The sequence below is a fragment of the Cibotium barometz genome, chromosome 11 (assembly GCF_041138505.1).
Source record: "Cibotium barometz isolate CiBa-2024 chromosome 11, ASM4113850v1, whole genome shotgun sequence".
NCBI classification, from domain to species: domain Eukaryota; kingdom Viridiplantae; phylum Streptophyta; class Polypodiopsida; order Cyatheales; family Cibotiaceae; genus Cibotium; species Cibotium barometz.
Window position 1 is genome coordinate 14,717,971 of NC_141056.1, and position 16,789 is coordinate 14,734,759.

The following is a 16,789-nucleotide window of genomic DNA, read 5'->3' on the forward strand; positions in this document are numbered from 1 at the left end:
GCAACACATATTCATCAGGTTAACAACTTGGGTACATATATTCACTATCTGGAGCATTTATTAATGCTTGTTAAATAGCAGCATTTCGGGTGAATATGTATCATTGTTAGACAAAGCCTTAGATGAATATTATTATAAGGAGTTAATTCATGGAATATATATTCCCACATTTCTCATTATTTATGAATTAGAGTTAATTCATGGAATATATATTCTCACATTTCTCATTTTTGTGAATTCTCCTAAACGAGTTTAGATTGGGATGCCTTTCTAAATCTAGGCGATCATAGCTTATTTGTATGCATACACAGGTGAATCTGTATATACGTGGAAGTATTGGTTGCATCGTCTTGATATTATGAGTTTCACATGATTATTTGTATTTTTAATCAATTAATTTATTAGCTGATTGGCATAAGTGTAGATCATTGGATTAGATGATGGCGAGCTGGTGGTGGTCAATAATATTTTGAGATGATCGATTTTGAGTGTCGATAAATATTATTTGATTTTGTGATAGCAAGCGCCATTAATTCATTTTGGACACCATCCATGTTTATGGACGATGTATTTGGGACATGTGAGTGCATATTTGGTTTTACAAGATATGTACACATTTATATGGTTTTAGATTCACATCTATTTTTGAAGTAGATGCTTGCGCGCCCAATAAAGCAAGCTATTTTGAAGAACAAAGTGCAGACATCTGGTGAGTTATATTGTCCAATGTCTTTTCATAAAGAGCGGACGGTTTGCTTTATATTTCTTTTTATATACATGTAGATGCTAGGGTACAAATTATACATCTACATGTCATTAGGTACTAGTGGCATGACGGGCAAGAGTATTCTTGCATGCATAAAAACAAAAGGCTCATCCTCAAGGGGTGAGTAGAGATAAGCCTTATATTTGAAGCCCATTTTACACCTCATGGTCCTCAACTTGCCAACCTATATATGAATACACCATGCTTGCCATATATATCCATGTAGGAGCTCCTAAAGCACTTACATTTCTTTGAATAAAGCACCATACTTGGCATATATACATCTAGCATTCCAACTCAATATAGTGGTGGCAATCTTAACACACATGAATAAAGCATTCCAACTCAATATAGTGGTGGCAATCTTAACACACATGAATAAAGCATTAAAACAATCTTCGGGCAACTAGATTATCTCTTCTTGGAAGCCTATACTCCTAAGATAAAAACATTAGATATTGCAAGATAAAATTTTTAAACTTTAAAAAAAAAGGAAAAAAAGATAAAACCTTATAAAACTCATTCGGTGGATCAATATTTGAGGCAAATGGCATTTTGAAAAAATATCTCTAGTAATCAAACAATGTGGTGGTGGTGGCATTTGAACCAACTATTGCAAGGGCTTGTTAGACCTTTGCTTTGATCATGTTCTCATGAGGTGGAAGAATACCACTAGTGGGGAGTTGGTGATATTGTGATTATGGCATGCATCTTGAATTCAAGTGTTTGAGCCGAGAAACATAATCTCACATGAACTCATTTTCCTTTTGCTTGATATTATGGAGCTAAGCCACAGGACTCGATTTGTCACTACTTCGAGAAAAACTTAGTATGAACACATTTTTAAGTCGAGTGAAATCGACTTTATCCTCAGGTTCTAGTGTTCGATACCATTGGTAAGCCTTCCCTTCTAGGGTCAAGAAAAAAGCATGTATCATGGTTACGTCGCTCACTGGCCCACATGTATCATGGTTACGTCGCTCACTGGCCCACATGTCTCACAAGTAGACTCAAAGATTTCTACATGTTGGATCGGGTCCCCATCTCCTGAGAATTTTTGCACAAGCTTTGCAATAATATGTGGCTTCATCTGGGTGGTTTGGATTCTAGGGCAGTGCCTAGTTCCCTAACCATTCCTCGGCCCATTTTCGCGGCCATGTTCAGCAGATCCGCCCTCATAATTGCATTTACATCTGCATTGAGATCTACAATTGGCCTTCGAGGAGCTACTCCCCCCTACCTAGACTATGTCCTCTTTCTGGATAGGTTCTTCTATTCAGTTTGGGTCTATGACTGGGTCCAGGTAATTCCTCATTGTCGGGCTCATTGTTAGCAGCCTCAAACAGGCTTGTAGACAACAAATGGAAAAATTCTGTAATGTCCAATGCCTATGCACCGAAAATCTAACTTATTAGGCTTTTCATAGTCTATAAACATTACATGTACATGAAGCTGATCTACAATCTTTTGCAAACTTAGATTGTAAATTCCAAGGAGCCTAAAGCCCTCGTTCGTAAGTGTCTCGACCATACAAACCTAGCAATAATCTAGGTTCTAAGAAATAAAGATATTCCTTATTGCAAAAAGAATGTATCAATAATAATTTAAATTTTTTAAATAAAACGCAAAAGCTACATAAAAAGCAAGTTTTTATATATACAGTAAAACACTGGTGCTCTCTAATAGTTCGATAATTAGAAATGATGTTGCTTGTCCGTCCCAAAATGGAGGGTCTATAATTGAGCCATGAATATTAAATAGATTGTGGAGAACAATGATGCCTATATCATAGCAACCATCAAGAAAAATACCTTCAATATCTTGTCCATCACCATAAACAAACGAAAATGATCTCCTTGCCACATCCTTTCTAAGTAATATACCTATGATTGTTAACTCCATTTCTGGCGGTTAACTGGGTGGACGGCTTCAACCGGATTTTCTTTGAGGCATTCAAAGTCATTACAAGTGATTGGCATCAAAGATTTTATTAGTTTGGATCACTTTACAATTTTTTCCGCCTGAGCGTTTTTTTTGCACTTAATGCATAACTTATAAAATTTTATGCTCTAATGAGCTACACATGATGTAAACAAGGGATGATCGAGCTAAGTGTAATGCCGACATCAAGTTCACATGTATACTAGTAGTCTAACACACACTAGATAATCGATTTACTCAATGGACGCCCGTGCTTGGGTGCCCGGCCACTTAATAAGTTTGTATAAAGGATAACTCATCTAATGAGAATAGACACTTCCCTTGTGTGAGAAAATAGAGCTCTTGCTTCTTCTTCTTTCGTCTATCTCTTATGTCTGAGTGAGAGAGTGAGTGTGAGCTTGAGGGCTTTCTTCTCCATCTCCATAGCTTCTTGCCTGTGAGTGGGAGTTGTGCTTGGTCTATCTATTAACATTGTTCGGTGACGAGCAATGGAAGCTACCATTCGAGCTAGCTACTACACATAGTGGTGGTTGGAAGGCCTCCCTTGGGAAGCTGAATACGGGTACAACCTTAAGCCCAATGACATACTAATTGGTTAGTCTAAACCTAAAGCTTGATCTATGGGAGTGTGTGGGTATAATGCATTTCTATTTGATTGCTTTGGCATTTAGCATTTGGGATTAACATTGGCACTGTTGTGCCAGGGATTTATGCTTGTTATCCTAGTCTGCATGGTGGTAGTTTTTTTGATAGTTTTCCAAATATTTTTCCATTCTGTGAGCTCACTGTGTGAAAATACAATGAGTGGGAGAAGAGAGAAAAAAAAGGATAAGGTTGGTTCACTCAAAGATTTGAGTGGGTTATTTTATATTTTTGTTGTTAGATTTTGTGTTTCTCATTTGATTTGAGGTTCTTGATGATAATGCATGGAGTAGATATGGGTTTATTTGATGCTTTTTCATTGAATTTTGAAAAAAAGGAGTTGAAATGTCTGTTCTGGCTCTCTAAAAGGAGTTGAAATGTCTGTTCTGGCTCTCTAAAAGGAGTTGAAATGTCTGTTTTGGCTCTCTAAAAGTTTTATACAGTGAAGTAAACTAGATCTAATTAATCCCTAATTTCTCTATTAATAAAAAAAGTAAAAAAATTAATCATAGGCATGGCATTCCTAGCATTAATAGAAGCATTTAGATGCATTTTGTTAACTGAGATAAGAATTAATTAAGCACTAATCAAATCATCATTTTTTTAGCTATTTTCCAGTAGGCACTAAATTGGTCATAACTTAAGCTCCCAAAGCCAAGAGAGCTTTGTCTTTCCCGTTCCATGTATGCATGCATGTCTTTATGGTGAGTGAGATGGATTTGTCTTCTACCTTATATGCTTAATGTATTTGGTATCTTAGTGGTGCTCAGGTGCAATTAGGCTCCATTGAGCACATCTTTGGAGGTATTTATTTGGCTATGAAGAACAAGAGGAAAGAGGAGGTGGGGAGCACGGCAAATTCGACCTCATATGGTAGCTTGGAATTCTTCGATGTTTACGGCACAAAGATTAAATCATATAGTTGCATGCTAGCATTCCCAATTTCAACACGAAGAAGGTGAGTGTTTGGTGGGTAATTGGTAAGACTTCCAAGCTCTAGACTCCTTACAAGTCACATGCACTATATATTACAACATACCCTTTGAGATGCCTGTTGTGAGTCCTCACAGAGTCCATGAGCACTTACACGACTATATATGCTACACCTATCTTCGTGGGACTAATTTCACTTATTTGGTTGATTTACAACACATAGTAATCAAGTCTAGGGATCAAGGATGGTGTGGATAAACTAACGCTTATAAGGAGATTGGAGACCTTGGTCACGGACTTGCAGACTCCATTACGACCACCTAATCTATGGCTACATCCTCAAGTAATCTATGGCTACATCCTCAAGTAATTCCTAAACTCTATTGGTTGTATGCTTGAGTAGACTATCGTGTTACATTTTAGCATCCGATTTTGAGTGTGTAGGAAGGGATACGAATTAGGACAAGTGGAAGACTGTTTGCATCAATGGAAAGCTCGTCTCTCGAGTAGATAACTTTTGACTACCTAAACATCTCAACCGAACTTACGAGTCAAAAGTTATGAGCTATACAAGTTGACCGTTGTGGAAGAGTTGTCCTTGCCTAGCCAAAAGTTGTCCACGCGTGGCATTTTCTCTCAGCTTAGTGAATCTTTTTGAGTTCTAACTTTTGGTTGATGTTATAGAGACCTAGTACTAGGCATGTTATAGAGACCTAGTACTAGGCATGTGTTAGATATGACCTCAAACTGCTAAATTTAGAAATTGGCCAAAATTGGCAATATTGCTCTTTCTCTCGTTTATGCCTGGCTAAAAATAGCAGGTGGACATTGAAAAATAAGACCTAAGGTGGTAAGACTGAAGATTAGTAGTTGGACATACCATGTATCAAATCTAGTTTCATTTCAACAAGTTTAGACCCATATGCAGACCACTCCAAAAACGAACTTAAGCAAGGGTACATGGCTGAAAATTAAGCATTTCCGGGTTGATTTGCATAAGTTGTCTACGGCTAGCCCTAACTTCCAAAGGGAGAGTCCGAATCACTTGAAACTTTGTATGTGCGAGGAACCCTACTAAAACTTACACCAAACTTGACTGGGCAGTGAACTGGCTATTTTTAGTAGTTCTGTGGACCCCATACTTTATGCAAGTCTCTTATCCACAATTGGCTATAATTAGCAATCTATATACCTATTCCAAGCAAGCATGTGTATGGAGGTGGTCCTTGTCGAGGTCTACAGCCCTGTCCAAAAACAGAATTCTATTCTAACCACTTATGTGAAGACAGCAGCCCGTGTGTAAACAAAGCGAGATTCTTCCTACTTGTCCATGCTTGGCTCTAATTGCTTGCTTGGGTAGAGTTCTCAAAAACTGAATACACACAGTCATAGATGGTGTTATGGACTACCCTCACGTCAAATTTGGTTCAGTTCTGACATGGTAAGATTATTGCCTATTTTTAGCAGTTCATGCTAAAATTAGCAGGAATTGAATAGGGACTAGATTTGAAGTATCCACATCGGGCCTTGTAATCTAAATATTCATTCTATAAAGTTTGTCTTAGTTTAGATTAGTTTTTGACCAATTGGATCCCATTTTCAGCTTTTTTAAGAAAGAAAAGCTTAAAATTTGCCTAACTTTGAGAAATGGATTTGGGACTAGAAAAGCAATCTTGACAAGGCTGTATCTTTTCTCTCAAAGATCAGTTTTAGACACAGTCTGATATGATGATACTCCGTCCATTGGAGTTTGGGCTTATCAACTCACCATCTTAAGAAGAGCCTGTACGGACCTGTCAAATAGATGTAAGTTTCCTAAAACTGGTAGTTGGGCAGTCCTCAGGGATCTGTTTTGAGAACCAAACATATGGCTCACGTCTTGACCTTAAGGAGCATCCACACACCAGGTCTAAGTTTATTCTGACTACTTTGAAAAACCTGATCTTTTTAGTCAGTACAGTTTACAATACGTAAAAATTGAAAAATTGGGAAAGAAATTGGCTGAGAAAGGAACTTATGTGATAGTTTCATTGAAAACTTTAAGCCTTAAGCTTTAACTCATGAACAATGTGATAGCAGATTCATTGCTTGCACGCATTAGTGAATTGCTTGCACTCATGAACAATGTGATAGCAGATTCATTGCTTGCACCAATCCATTTTAGGATCATACGCAGTAGAGCTAAGAGTAGAGCTAAGAGGCACTACTTTGATCATAGATTGCTATCAACAAACCACTTGAGATCAAGGTTGGGAAGACAACCTCGTGTACATTCAATTGTGTTGTATATTGGAGTTTGTTGAACGTGTGGAATTTGTTACATCCACTTTTGGATATTCTCGGGATTAGTATACTGCAGATTATTATGGGGAATTGAGGATAACACCTTTTCAGGATTTTAGACCCTTCCTAAATTTAATCAACCAAATAGAGAGAGGAATTGAAGACTGCAGGCAATGAAACTGAGACTCTTAGATCTAAGGAATTTGGATTGAGAACAAGATTGCTTGAGGAATCAAGTAGTAAGTTAGACCACGTATTAATTGAGTGTGGAGACTCTTGGTTTCAAGAAGTTCCCCTTGAAGCAAAAAAGGAAAGAGCCATGTCAAGTAGCCATACAAATCCTTTCCTTAGAGCATCCTTAGGCAAAGAACCTGTCGGAAAAACGCTAAGTGAACCATCTCCTAGAGATTGAGAGAAGATATCTCTAGGAGGTTCAAATTTGAAAAGATTCTTTATATTATCTCTAGCAAAGTACATATACATGGACTCTGAAAATAGAGTTTTCAATATCATCCCTATTGACGGAACAAGTTCTAGTCCATGTCCCGAGAACCCTAATGCATTTAGAATTGATAGATCTGATTGGTGATTCTGCTTCTATAAAGATGTGTGGCGTAATAAGTGCATTCTTTGTAATGAGCCAAAGGCGGAAGTACTCATGGAAGAGCTTAGGCAGGGGGAGAAAGAACCTTCTCTTGTTCCTCATCTTGAGCCACACCCATCAGGTGTAGACTCAACTTCCAAAATGAGGCAAATGCAAAGATAGGGGAAGAGGAAGTGCTCTCGAGAGGAGCCTAGGAAATTGGAGCTTTAAGTGATTCCCAGAATTCACTTTCCATAACACCCATGATGAAAGAATCCCACCCACTATCCCTCAATCACCCTATGACTTTGTAGTTCTTCCTGATTCTTTAGCAGAAACTTATAGGGAGAAACCTATAGGCCCTATGCCATATGATTATATCAATACTGTGGTTCCACCTGTTTCTTTGGGTGAACACTCGTTTGCTCATTCATTAGTAAGAAGTTTTCCTATGCTTACAACTATGGCTACAGCCTCGATCGGACCAATAAATGCAACAGTAGGTCCAAATCCAAACGTAGGATTGTGTCATCTTGTTCCCACCTACACTCACCCAAGAGTGTACATAGTGCCAACCGAGAGAGGTGTAGCAGTGAGGACTCATGTTCCTCCACCACTAGATATACCAGTTCTAGTAGAACCTCCAGTTAATATTGCACCACCTCCAAGAATGGTATCGGACTGATGATGCCATAAGGATGGCAAAAACTATTGCAAGAGTAGTTGCCAGGGAACCTCCAACTCTTATGGTAGCTTTTCCACATGGACCTCGAGAAAGGGAACGTGATAGACAAAACTCTAGAGTCTGGAGTGTATTCGAGGCTATGCACAAATTCATTGGGACTAGAGACGGCAATGGCCATTTAGAAACCTTTGAGCAAGTCTGTGAAGCTCTAGATGTTAATGATGATCCCACAAGGATTAGAGCATTTGGATTCACCCTAGAGCATGAGGTTGCCAAATGGTTCAGAACTTTAGAACAGAGGGAAAAGCAACTTATGAAGATTTGAAGCAATCCTTTTTGTTTTCTTATACCAAGACTGGTTCCAAGCGGAGCTCGGTAAACCAACTCAATACTCTTAAACAAAAACAAGAAGAGGCGATTCAAGAATATATCAACAGATCTAAGTATCTTTATAACAGGTGTGAACTTGAAGAGAAACCCAGCGAGACACAATTGATCTCACTCTTCTTGGAAGGCTTACAAAACCTTCAATGTGTGCATTGGATGCCATTAATTACAATGATAACTTTATGGGACCACCCAAAGAAATTCATGGATTTGAAGCATCATTCACAATGGGATTGGGAAATGATAGATCAGGCATACGCAAGAATGATGAAAGAAAAGAGGACCCTGTCTAGTTGGGAAACTGCTAAGTAGTTAAAAGACAAATTTAAGATCATTCCAAAAGAGGCGAGCAATCCCCATCTATATCCTAAGAGGGACATGGCTTGGTGTGCATATTGCAAATCCAATCATACGACAACATAATGTCCTCACTTAAAACCAAGGCTGAATCTATGGTGTGGCCACTGTGCTCGTATGGGTAATCATGATCCTAGCCCCAATGCTATAGATTTAATCCTACACTCAAAGCCAACCCGACAACAAGAACTCTGGCATTGCCAGCTCCTCACGGGCCACTAACTTTACCAGCACCACTAGTTGGTAACCTTAACACAAATGTCACGGTGGGGAGTAATATTAGACCTGTAGAAATGCATCCACCTGTGTTGCCTCCTCAACCAACTCCACCAAGGGTAACTCCTATTCACCAAGTGGGGGCAGAAGCTGAGTTGATCTTTGAGACTTTAGTACCTGAAGTTGCTTATGAATTATTTGGGGAATATGCAGAGACTCTTGAGTATTTTGTAAACCCCCCGGGCTTCACTATGGTAGCATTTGATGAATATAGCAGCATCAGCACGAGGAAGAGACATAAATACTGTGACTAGATGAGCCCCGATATCTTGTTATGCATGTGGTGGACCTCACATAAAAGGTGAGTGTCCAAATAAAGTCTACAAGGATAGCTCAGCTAACAAATCATGTTCCCTTGGATAGATGGTGCAGTGGTTGGGAGATAGAGCATCTACTCAAAGATTGTCCTCACCATACCACCCAACCTTTCCTCCTGGACCGACAACAGCCTTAAACATGCTGGGAGTTCTTTGGGGAAAGAAAGAAAACCCAATCTTGACTCCGGTCAATGTAGTACTGACAAGAGCTCAAGCCAAGCAAGCCCTAGAAAAGGGAGCAACTGAGATTGATATAACTTCCAATAAAAATGAAAAAAAGAGAAGGAAACACAACAAGAAGAAGAGTATATTGGTTGGACAAGGATAAGGTTGAAATCCATGTCTCCCAATCATCTTCTTCAAAATCGTCTTCTTCTAACCCCACCGATGAAACCTTAAACTATACCAAAAAGACCATTGATGGTAGTTTGGAACAAAATTTGTAAAAAACCACCTAGACAATTGATGCACTATCCCAACCCAGTGGAAGAAAAGCAACATCTTAAGGCAGCTACAATCTTGTCCTCCCGTACCACTCTCGGTAATACTAGAGATGGATGATGAAGTCTAGATGGTGCTAGACTTCGAGTCTGGATCAATCAAGACCAAGATTGAGAAAGGAAAGAGAATGATGAATGAACATCTAAGAAAGGATAATGAGGTGCAAGGGAATCTTCCCTGTAAACCTAGAAATCTAACTCTTTAAGAGGAGTGAGAATCTCTCCCTTCAGATTTCCTTGAACAACAAACTGACCAAGATCTCAAGGATCTTTGGCAGCATACAACTCTTAGATCTCCTCAAAGATCTAAGGTGCCTTCAATAATTGATGCAAACTCTCTTCCAGAATCTTGGAAATATGGAATAGACCTTGATTTCCTTGGAAATATGGAATAGACCTTGATTTCCTTGAACAACAAACTGACCAAGATCTCAAGGATCTTTGGCAACATACAACTCTTAGATCTCCTCAAAGATCTAAGGTGCCTTCAATAATTGATGCAAGCTCTCTTCCAGAATCTTGGAAATATGGAATAGACCTTGATTTCCTTGTGGGATCTTTGGGAACTCTTCCTGAGTATCTTGAAAGTGAAGGTCAGGAAATAGAAAGAAAGTCTAATACCGCAAGGTCTATACATTTTTCTAAAGGCAACTTTATCCAAAAACAAAATCATCACCCAAGGAATGTGGAATTGTTGTAGACAATCTTGTCTACTCGAGTCATTATTCCTTTAGGCCAACTTTTAAAAGGTGAGCCTACCATGTGGAATGGTGTACAAAAATGGCTAAGTGGATGCCTAAGGGCAAAGATAGACAAGACTGATGACAAGGACGATGAAAATTCTGATTCAGATTGAGAAGGAAGTCTTCCAGAAGTTCCTATTAATAAATTAGGAGAATACCAATATTATGAAAGCGAAGACATGAATGCCACACTCCCGATTTCATAAAAGGGATACGAAATTCCAACCATACTTGGCGGAGCAGGAGTGAGCATAGACATTAAGACATGTTGGGAAAACTGGGGAAAGCCAAAACTTGAGCCCACTAGAGTGTTAGTTAAAATGGCGGCTGGTTCTCTCGAATGACCATTTGGCAAGGTAAGTCGGATGCACATGGGAACATGTGGCATAACTTTTGAGCATACCTTTGTTATCATGGATTTCCCAAGACCAACTAACTATGATGTTAATTCAGGAAGGCCATTCACGAGATAGTTATTGATTATTCATGAGACTAGGGAACTAATAACATTTATCTTTGAAAAGAAGAGCAATTAATCAAAGTCAATTTGGCTAATCACAATGCTCACCCAGTCACTAGGTCTCCAATAGATCTGGATTCTGATACTACTTCTCATTTAAAGAAATCCATTGTAGTGTATGTCTTATGTGCAAGGGAAAGATTAATTGCCTCGAGAAGAAATTTTTTGCTAAAAAAACACATGTTATAAATGGATGCCTAGACATTAATCTAAACCAAATTGCAATGGAGATCAATAATCATAATCATGAGATAGCCTCTATTCCAGATCCAACATACTATGAAAATTGGATGCAATTATTGGCAACTATGGATGTAGTACCCCAAAAACCAAATTTTGGAAAGATGAAAACATGGAAGCTAATTTGCTTATGATGAATCCCGTATCAATAAAGGAAATATCCAGTAATGAAGCTTCCAATAGGAGTGATTGTGAAGATATCCTTTATAAGAACGTAAGAAAAGCAAAAAAGAAACAGGGAAAAATTAGGAACAAACCTTTGAGGATTAGGCCAAGCCCTCACCTTCATCTTGAAAGTGAGAATCATTTCTTATAATATGTGGGTGTTGTGAAATCCTATGATAAGTTAATTCAAAATCTAGGAGAGGATTTGAATCAGATCACTCTTATTCAAACCCTTGAAACATCTTCAGAAGAGATCTCCTCTGAAAAAATGACTCTAAGTGCCAAAAAGAAGAAGAATAAGCTTCTGAAAGAATTTGAAAAAGAAATAAAATGGAAAACTCAGGAAGAGGAAAAGCTTGAAGAAGAGGTGTCCAAAATCCCTGAGTATTTCAAAAATTATAACATAGGGGAATGCATTGTTTACGACGGTGAAAAGGCTATGAGAACCAAGGAAGAAAGTGCGGGACCCTCATATGAAGGACCTGCTGAGGTTATACAAGTTAATCATGCTGAACTTGGTGAAGAGCCTAAACTGGTTTACATTACTACTACAGACTTAACAGGAGCAAGAGTAGAGGAGAAGGATCTTATTGATCTTTTGAAGGAATTCAAAGATGTGTTTGCCTAGAAATACACATATATGAAAGGGATGTTACCTGAAGTTTGTAAGCACACTATTCCTATTATGGATTCCAGTAAGGCAACGGTCTCGCTCTATGAATCCAAATTATGTAAAATTAATTCGAGAAGAACTCGACAAACTCATCAAGGCTGAGTTCATATATGAAATTGAACACATTGAATGGGTTTCACCAATAGTGGTTGTGCCAAAGAATAATGGAAAACTCAGAGTGTGTGTTGACCTAAAGAAAGTGAATGCCGCCACAATTAAGGACCATTATCCTTTGCCATTCACTGAACATGTATTATAAAGGGTAGCTAGAAAGGAGACTTATAGCTTTCTGGGACGGTTTCTGGAAATTGAACACATTGAATGGGTTTCACCAATAGTGGTTGTGCCAAAGAATAATGGAAAACTCAGAGTGTGTGTTGACCTAAAGAAAGTCAATGCCACCACAGTTAAGGACCATTATCCTTTTGCCATTCACTGAATATGTATTATAAAGGGTAGCTAGAAAGGAGACTTATAGCTTTTTGGACGGTTTCTCAGGCTACAATCAAGTTCAAATTGATCCTGCTGATCAACATAAGATGGCTTTCATTACTGAATGGGGCACTTCTGCTGACCAATGCTCCAGCAACCTTCTAAAGGCTAATGTGTACAGCTCTCCAAAACTATCTAAGAGAATTTCTTGAAATCTTTATGGATGATCTAGCTATAGCATCACTTTAGAATGAACACTTAAGCTGCTTAAGGAAGGTGTTTCTTAGATGTAGACTCTATAGAATCTCTATGAATCCATAGAAATGCTAATTCATGGTAAAGCATGGAGTAATCTTGGGACCCATAGTCTCTAAAAATGGTATTTCCACCATGGATGATGGTAAAATCAGAGTGATCCTCGAATTATATCACCAACAAATCCTAAAGAGTGCAAAGGTTTATGGGTCATGTTGGCTATTATAGGAGATTTATCTTCATGTATGTGGAAATTACAAGACCTTTGTATAAACTTTTGATTATATTTGTATGGACAGAGGAATGTCAAGAATCTTATGATAAACTCAAATAGGCATTGGCATTAGCTCCATACTAAGAGCACCAAAATGGGATGTCATCTTCCATGTGCACATCAATGCCTTTGCATTCGCTATTGGATGTATACTAGCTCAACCCGAAGAACATAATATGGATTTTCCTATTAGTTTTGCTAGTAGACAGCTCAATGATGCTAAGCAAAATTACACAACTACTGAGAGGGAAGGACTGGCCATGCATGCTCTATGTAGTAAAAAAGTTACAACACTATTTGTTGGCAAACAAATTTGTGTTCTTTGTTGACAAACAAGTTCTTCTTTACTTGGTAAATAAACCATTGTACGCATAACAAGATGGTTACTTATCCTGATGGAGTTTGAATTTACGGTTATAGTACGTAAGGGAATTATAAATGGAGAACCTCCTATGAGGGTAGATGATGATCTCCTTGATGCTCTCTTGTTCCAAGTGGATATAATTCCTCAGTGGAGCATTGATATAATAAACTTCTTGACCAACAAATTACCTGTAGCCAAGGCTATGCCCAAAGATAGAGTCAGGAAATTGATACAATTAGCAGCACCTTTCCAACTTATCTCTGGACAACTTTATCGGCTGGGCAAAGATGATATTCTTTAGCGATGTGTACCAGAGGCTGAATATGTTTCCATTTTAGAGGAAGCTCATCGTAGCTTAGCTGGGGGGCATTTCAAAGGTGAAGTCATAGCTCTAAGAAAGTCCTTCAGGCTGGGTTATGGTGGCCTACACTATTTGGAGATGCTGTAGAATTTGTTAAAAGATGTGATGAATGCCAATGGCTTGAGATCACTTATAACAAAGATAGAATGCCATTGACTACTATTATGTCTCTTGGTTGATTCCAAAAATGGGGTTTGGACTTTGTTGGTCCTATAAGTCCAGTAGCAAAATCTACAAGGTCAAAAGCTGATGCTCGTAGTACAACAAAGTTTATCTATGAGTATATTATTACCCGCTATGGCTGCCCGTTGGAAATAGTGAGTGATAAGGGAATACATTTCATAAATGAAGTTGTAAATTTCCTTTTGGGGGAGTTCATGATTGTGCATCGAAAATCTTATCCACATTATCCTCAAGGTAATGGACAGGTTGAGAGCACAAAAAAAATTAAATGTACCATTATGACTAAAATAGTCAATGAAAAGCGAAACGATTGGGAAAGAAACTTCCGGCTACACTTTGGGCTTATCAAATAGCTTACAAAAAAGCTATTGGCATGACACCATTTCACTTGGTATATGGTTTGGAAGCAATCATACCTATGGACTTCATAATTCCATCTTTAAGGGTAGCACTTGCTGGAAAGCTGAAGGGCGTGAATTACAAAATAGGTTGTTCCAATTAGAGCAGCTAGATGAAACCAGGTGAGAGCAGCACATGGCCTCTATGTGGAGAAACTACGTTGTAGGACTTGGTTTGACAAACAGCCTGTTAAACATGAATTTAAGGCTCTTATACTTATGTATGCAGCCCAACTGGAAGGCAAGGCTCGAGTCAAAAAAGCTAAACAATTAAGAAACAGAACATATATAAATAAAGCCGAGTGCTTGACGCACAATCTCGATGATGATGAGGAGTATGTTGCTCTTGGCTGCCTTTGGTTGGGTTTTCCAACGCAAAGTAAGTTTTTCCTAGCCTTGAGTCTTTTAGATTTAGGAACTCATAAAAACCTTCTGTCCTACGAAACATGGAAAAGAATGGGAAAACCAAAACTCAGAGAAACAAATCTTATTCTGAGTTCATTTAATGGTTATGATTCCAAATGCCTCGCCGTATTAACCACTTTCTACCATGTTGCAAATGATCTTTTGGAAGGTAGTTTTTATGTTATATGAACGTAAGTGAAATGTTTGAAGAGATCATACTGAGCTGGAACTCGATGGCCAAGTTTAGATACAACCCTAACTGGAAAGATCATACCATGAGCATGATGCTCCCCTCTGGAGTAAACACTATATATCTAAGTAATAATATATCAATAGTATGGTCCAGCTCAGTAAGGGAACCTAAGCACTACATGTTAGATATAGAAGGGAAGATTATAATAAGTATAGCAGAACCAAACCCAGATTTGATGACATTGTTGCCCCCTGAAGTTGAAACCTTTTTGGAATCTGACCAAGTCTCCTGCAATCTCAGTTCTTCTAAATGTAGATATGCCCAATGTAGTGGTAAATGGATACTGATGGTGGCACAAAAACATTTAGTGAATCCAGCTTCGTATAAGTATAAAACTTGTTTTTGGATTCCCAAAAAGAAGGCACATCACCTATCAGCAAAGGATGAATGGAACCCTCTAGCAGTGAAATCTCAAAGAAATCAAAAGAGGCAGCAAAATAACTATGCTCTTCGTTATAGTAAAAATACACATGTCACTAATAATAGCAAGAGCTATTGGAAGACAGTGTTAAAGTGGATGCCTACTGGGAAGTTAGCTACAGTTACATGGAAACCCATAGATGCAAACTTATATGCAGTCAGCGAAAATGGAATCACGCCAGAAGTGAGAAAGGAAGTAGTTGCAAAAAAGGCTACAGGCCGGTCGGGAGAAGATTACCTGATCTTGTAATGGATATCCACTACGAGGACGTGTGAACCCACATGGCTTTTAGTTGACAAAGACAAAACTATAGCCACGGTTTAAAAAGACAAAGGCAAAAGAGCTTTGGATGCAAAACTTTCGTTGGTAGATTTACAGGTCATTTAAGAGCTGATAAAAGCCTTACCCTCAAGCTCTACATTAGCTTCTGGTATAACCAACTATCTTATGAGTCTAATAGGTGTAATACCAGCAGCCCAAGCACCACAAAATGCAGATACAATGCTTAAAATCAGAGAAACAATAAAAAATGTACTTGTAATTAACTGGATATATAGACAAAACTAAGCTATAACTTTTGATAGAAAACCCAGTTTTGCAAACTGATTACAGAAATGGACAATCGGAGTTGTGAGTCAAAAGTTATGATTTGGGCAAGTTAGGGCTATCCTGGCCGAGTTTTCTCACAAACTACAATTAGGGCCAAACTGACATCCACACCTGGATGTTTAAATAGCTAGATGAGATCAGTATCATATGAGGCTAAGAATGTGTGTTATCAATAGAATGTACTTCAATCATACCAAACCTTATGGTCATCAGACACTGGGAACTATATTTTCCAAGCCCTCCAAATACCCTCCTGACAAATGTTGCATACTGTGGGCTCTTTGAGCACAAATTCTTGGGGATAAATTTCCTTGAACAGTAACAACTTTTGCAAAAGTTCCTAGTTTTACAAATTTGGAATTAGTAGATAAATTTAGACTACAAGAACACCCCAATCGAAGCTGTATAACTCAAGTTATGATCTCGGCAAGTTGGGACTATTTCTAGAGCAATCAGGTGACTGGGACCAGATAGATGTTCGTGCTTGGATCAAAAAGGGGTCTAGCAATGTCAAATGTAGTCAAGGAGTTACATGTGGAAAGAATAATGTCTAAGCCTAATGCATACCAAACCTTGGCTCATTTCGAATATGTTTGCTATATTTTTGAAGCCCTCCAAATACCCTCATTTCGAATATGTTTGCTATATTTTTGAAGCCCTCCAAATGCCCTCCTGACAAATGTTGCATACTGGGCCCTCTAAGCATAAATTCTTGGATAAATTCCCTTGAACAGCAATAAATTTTGCAAAATTCCCACTTTTATAAACATCAATGGAAATCTTGGAATTATTAAATAAATTAAGATTACAAGAACACCCCAAT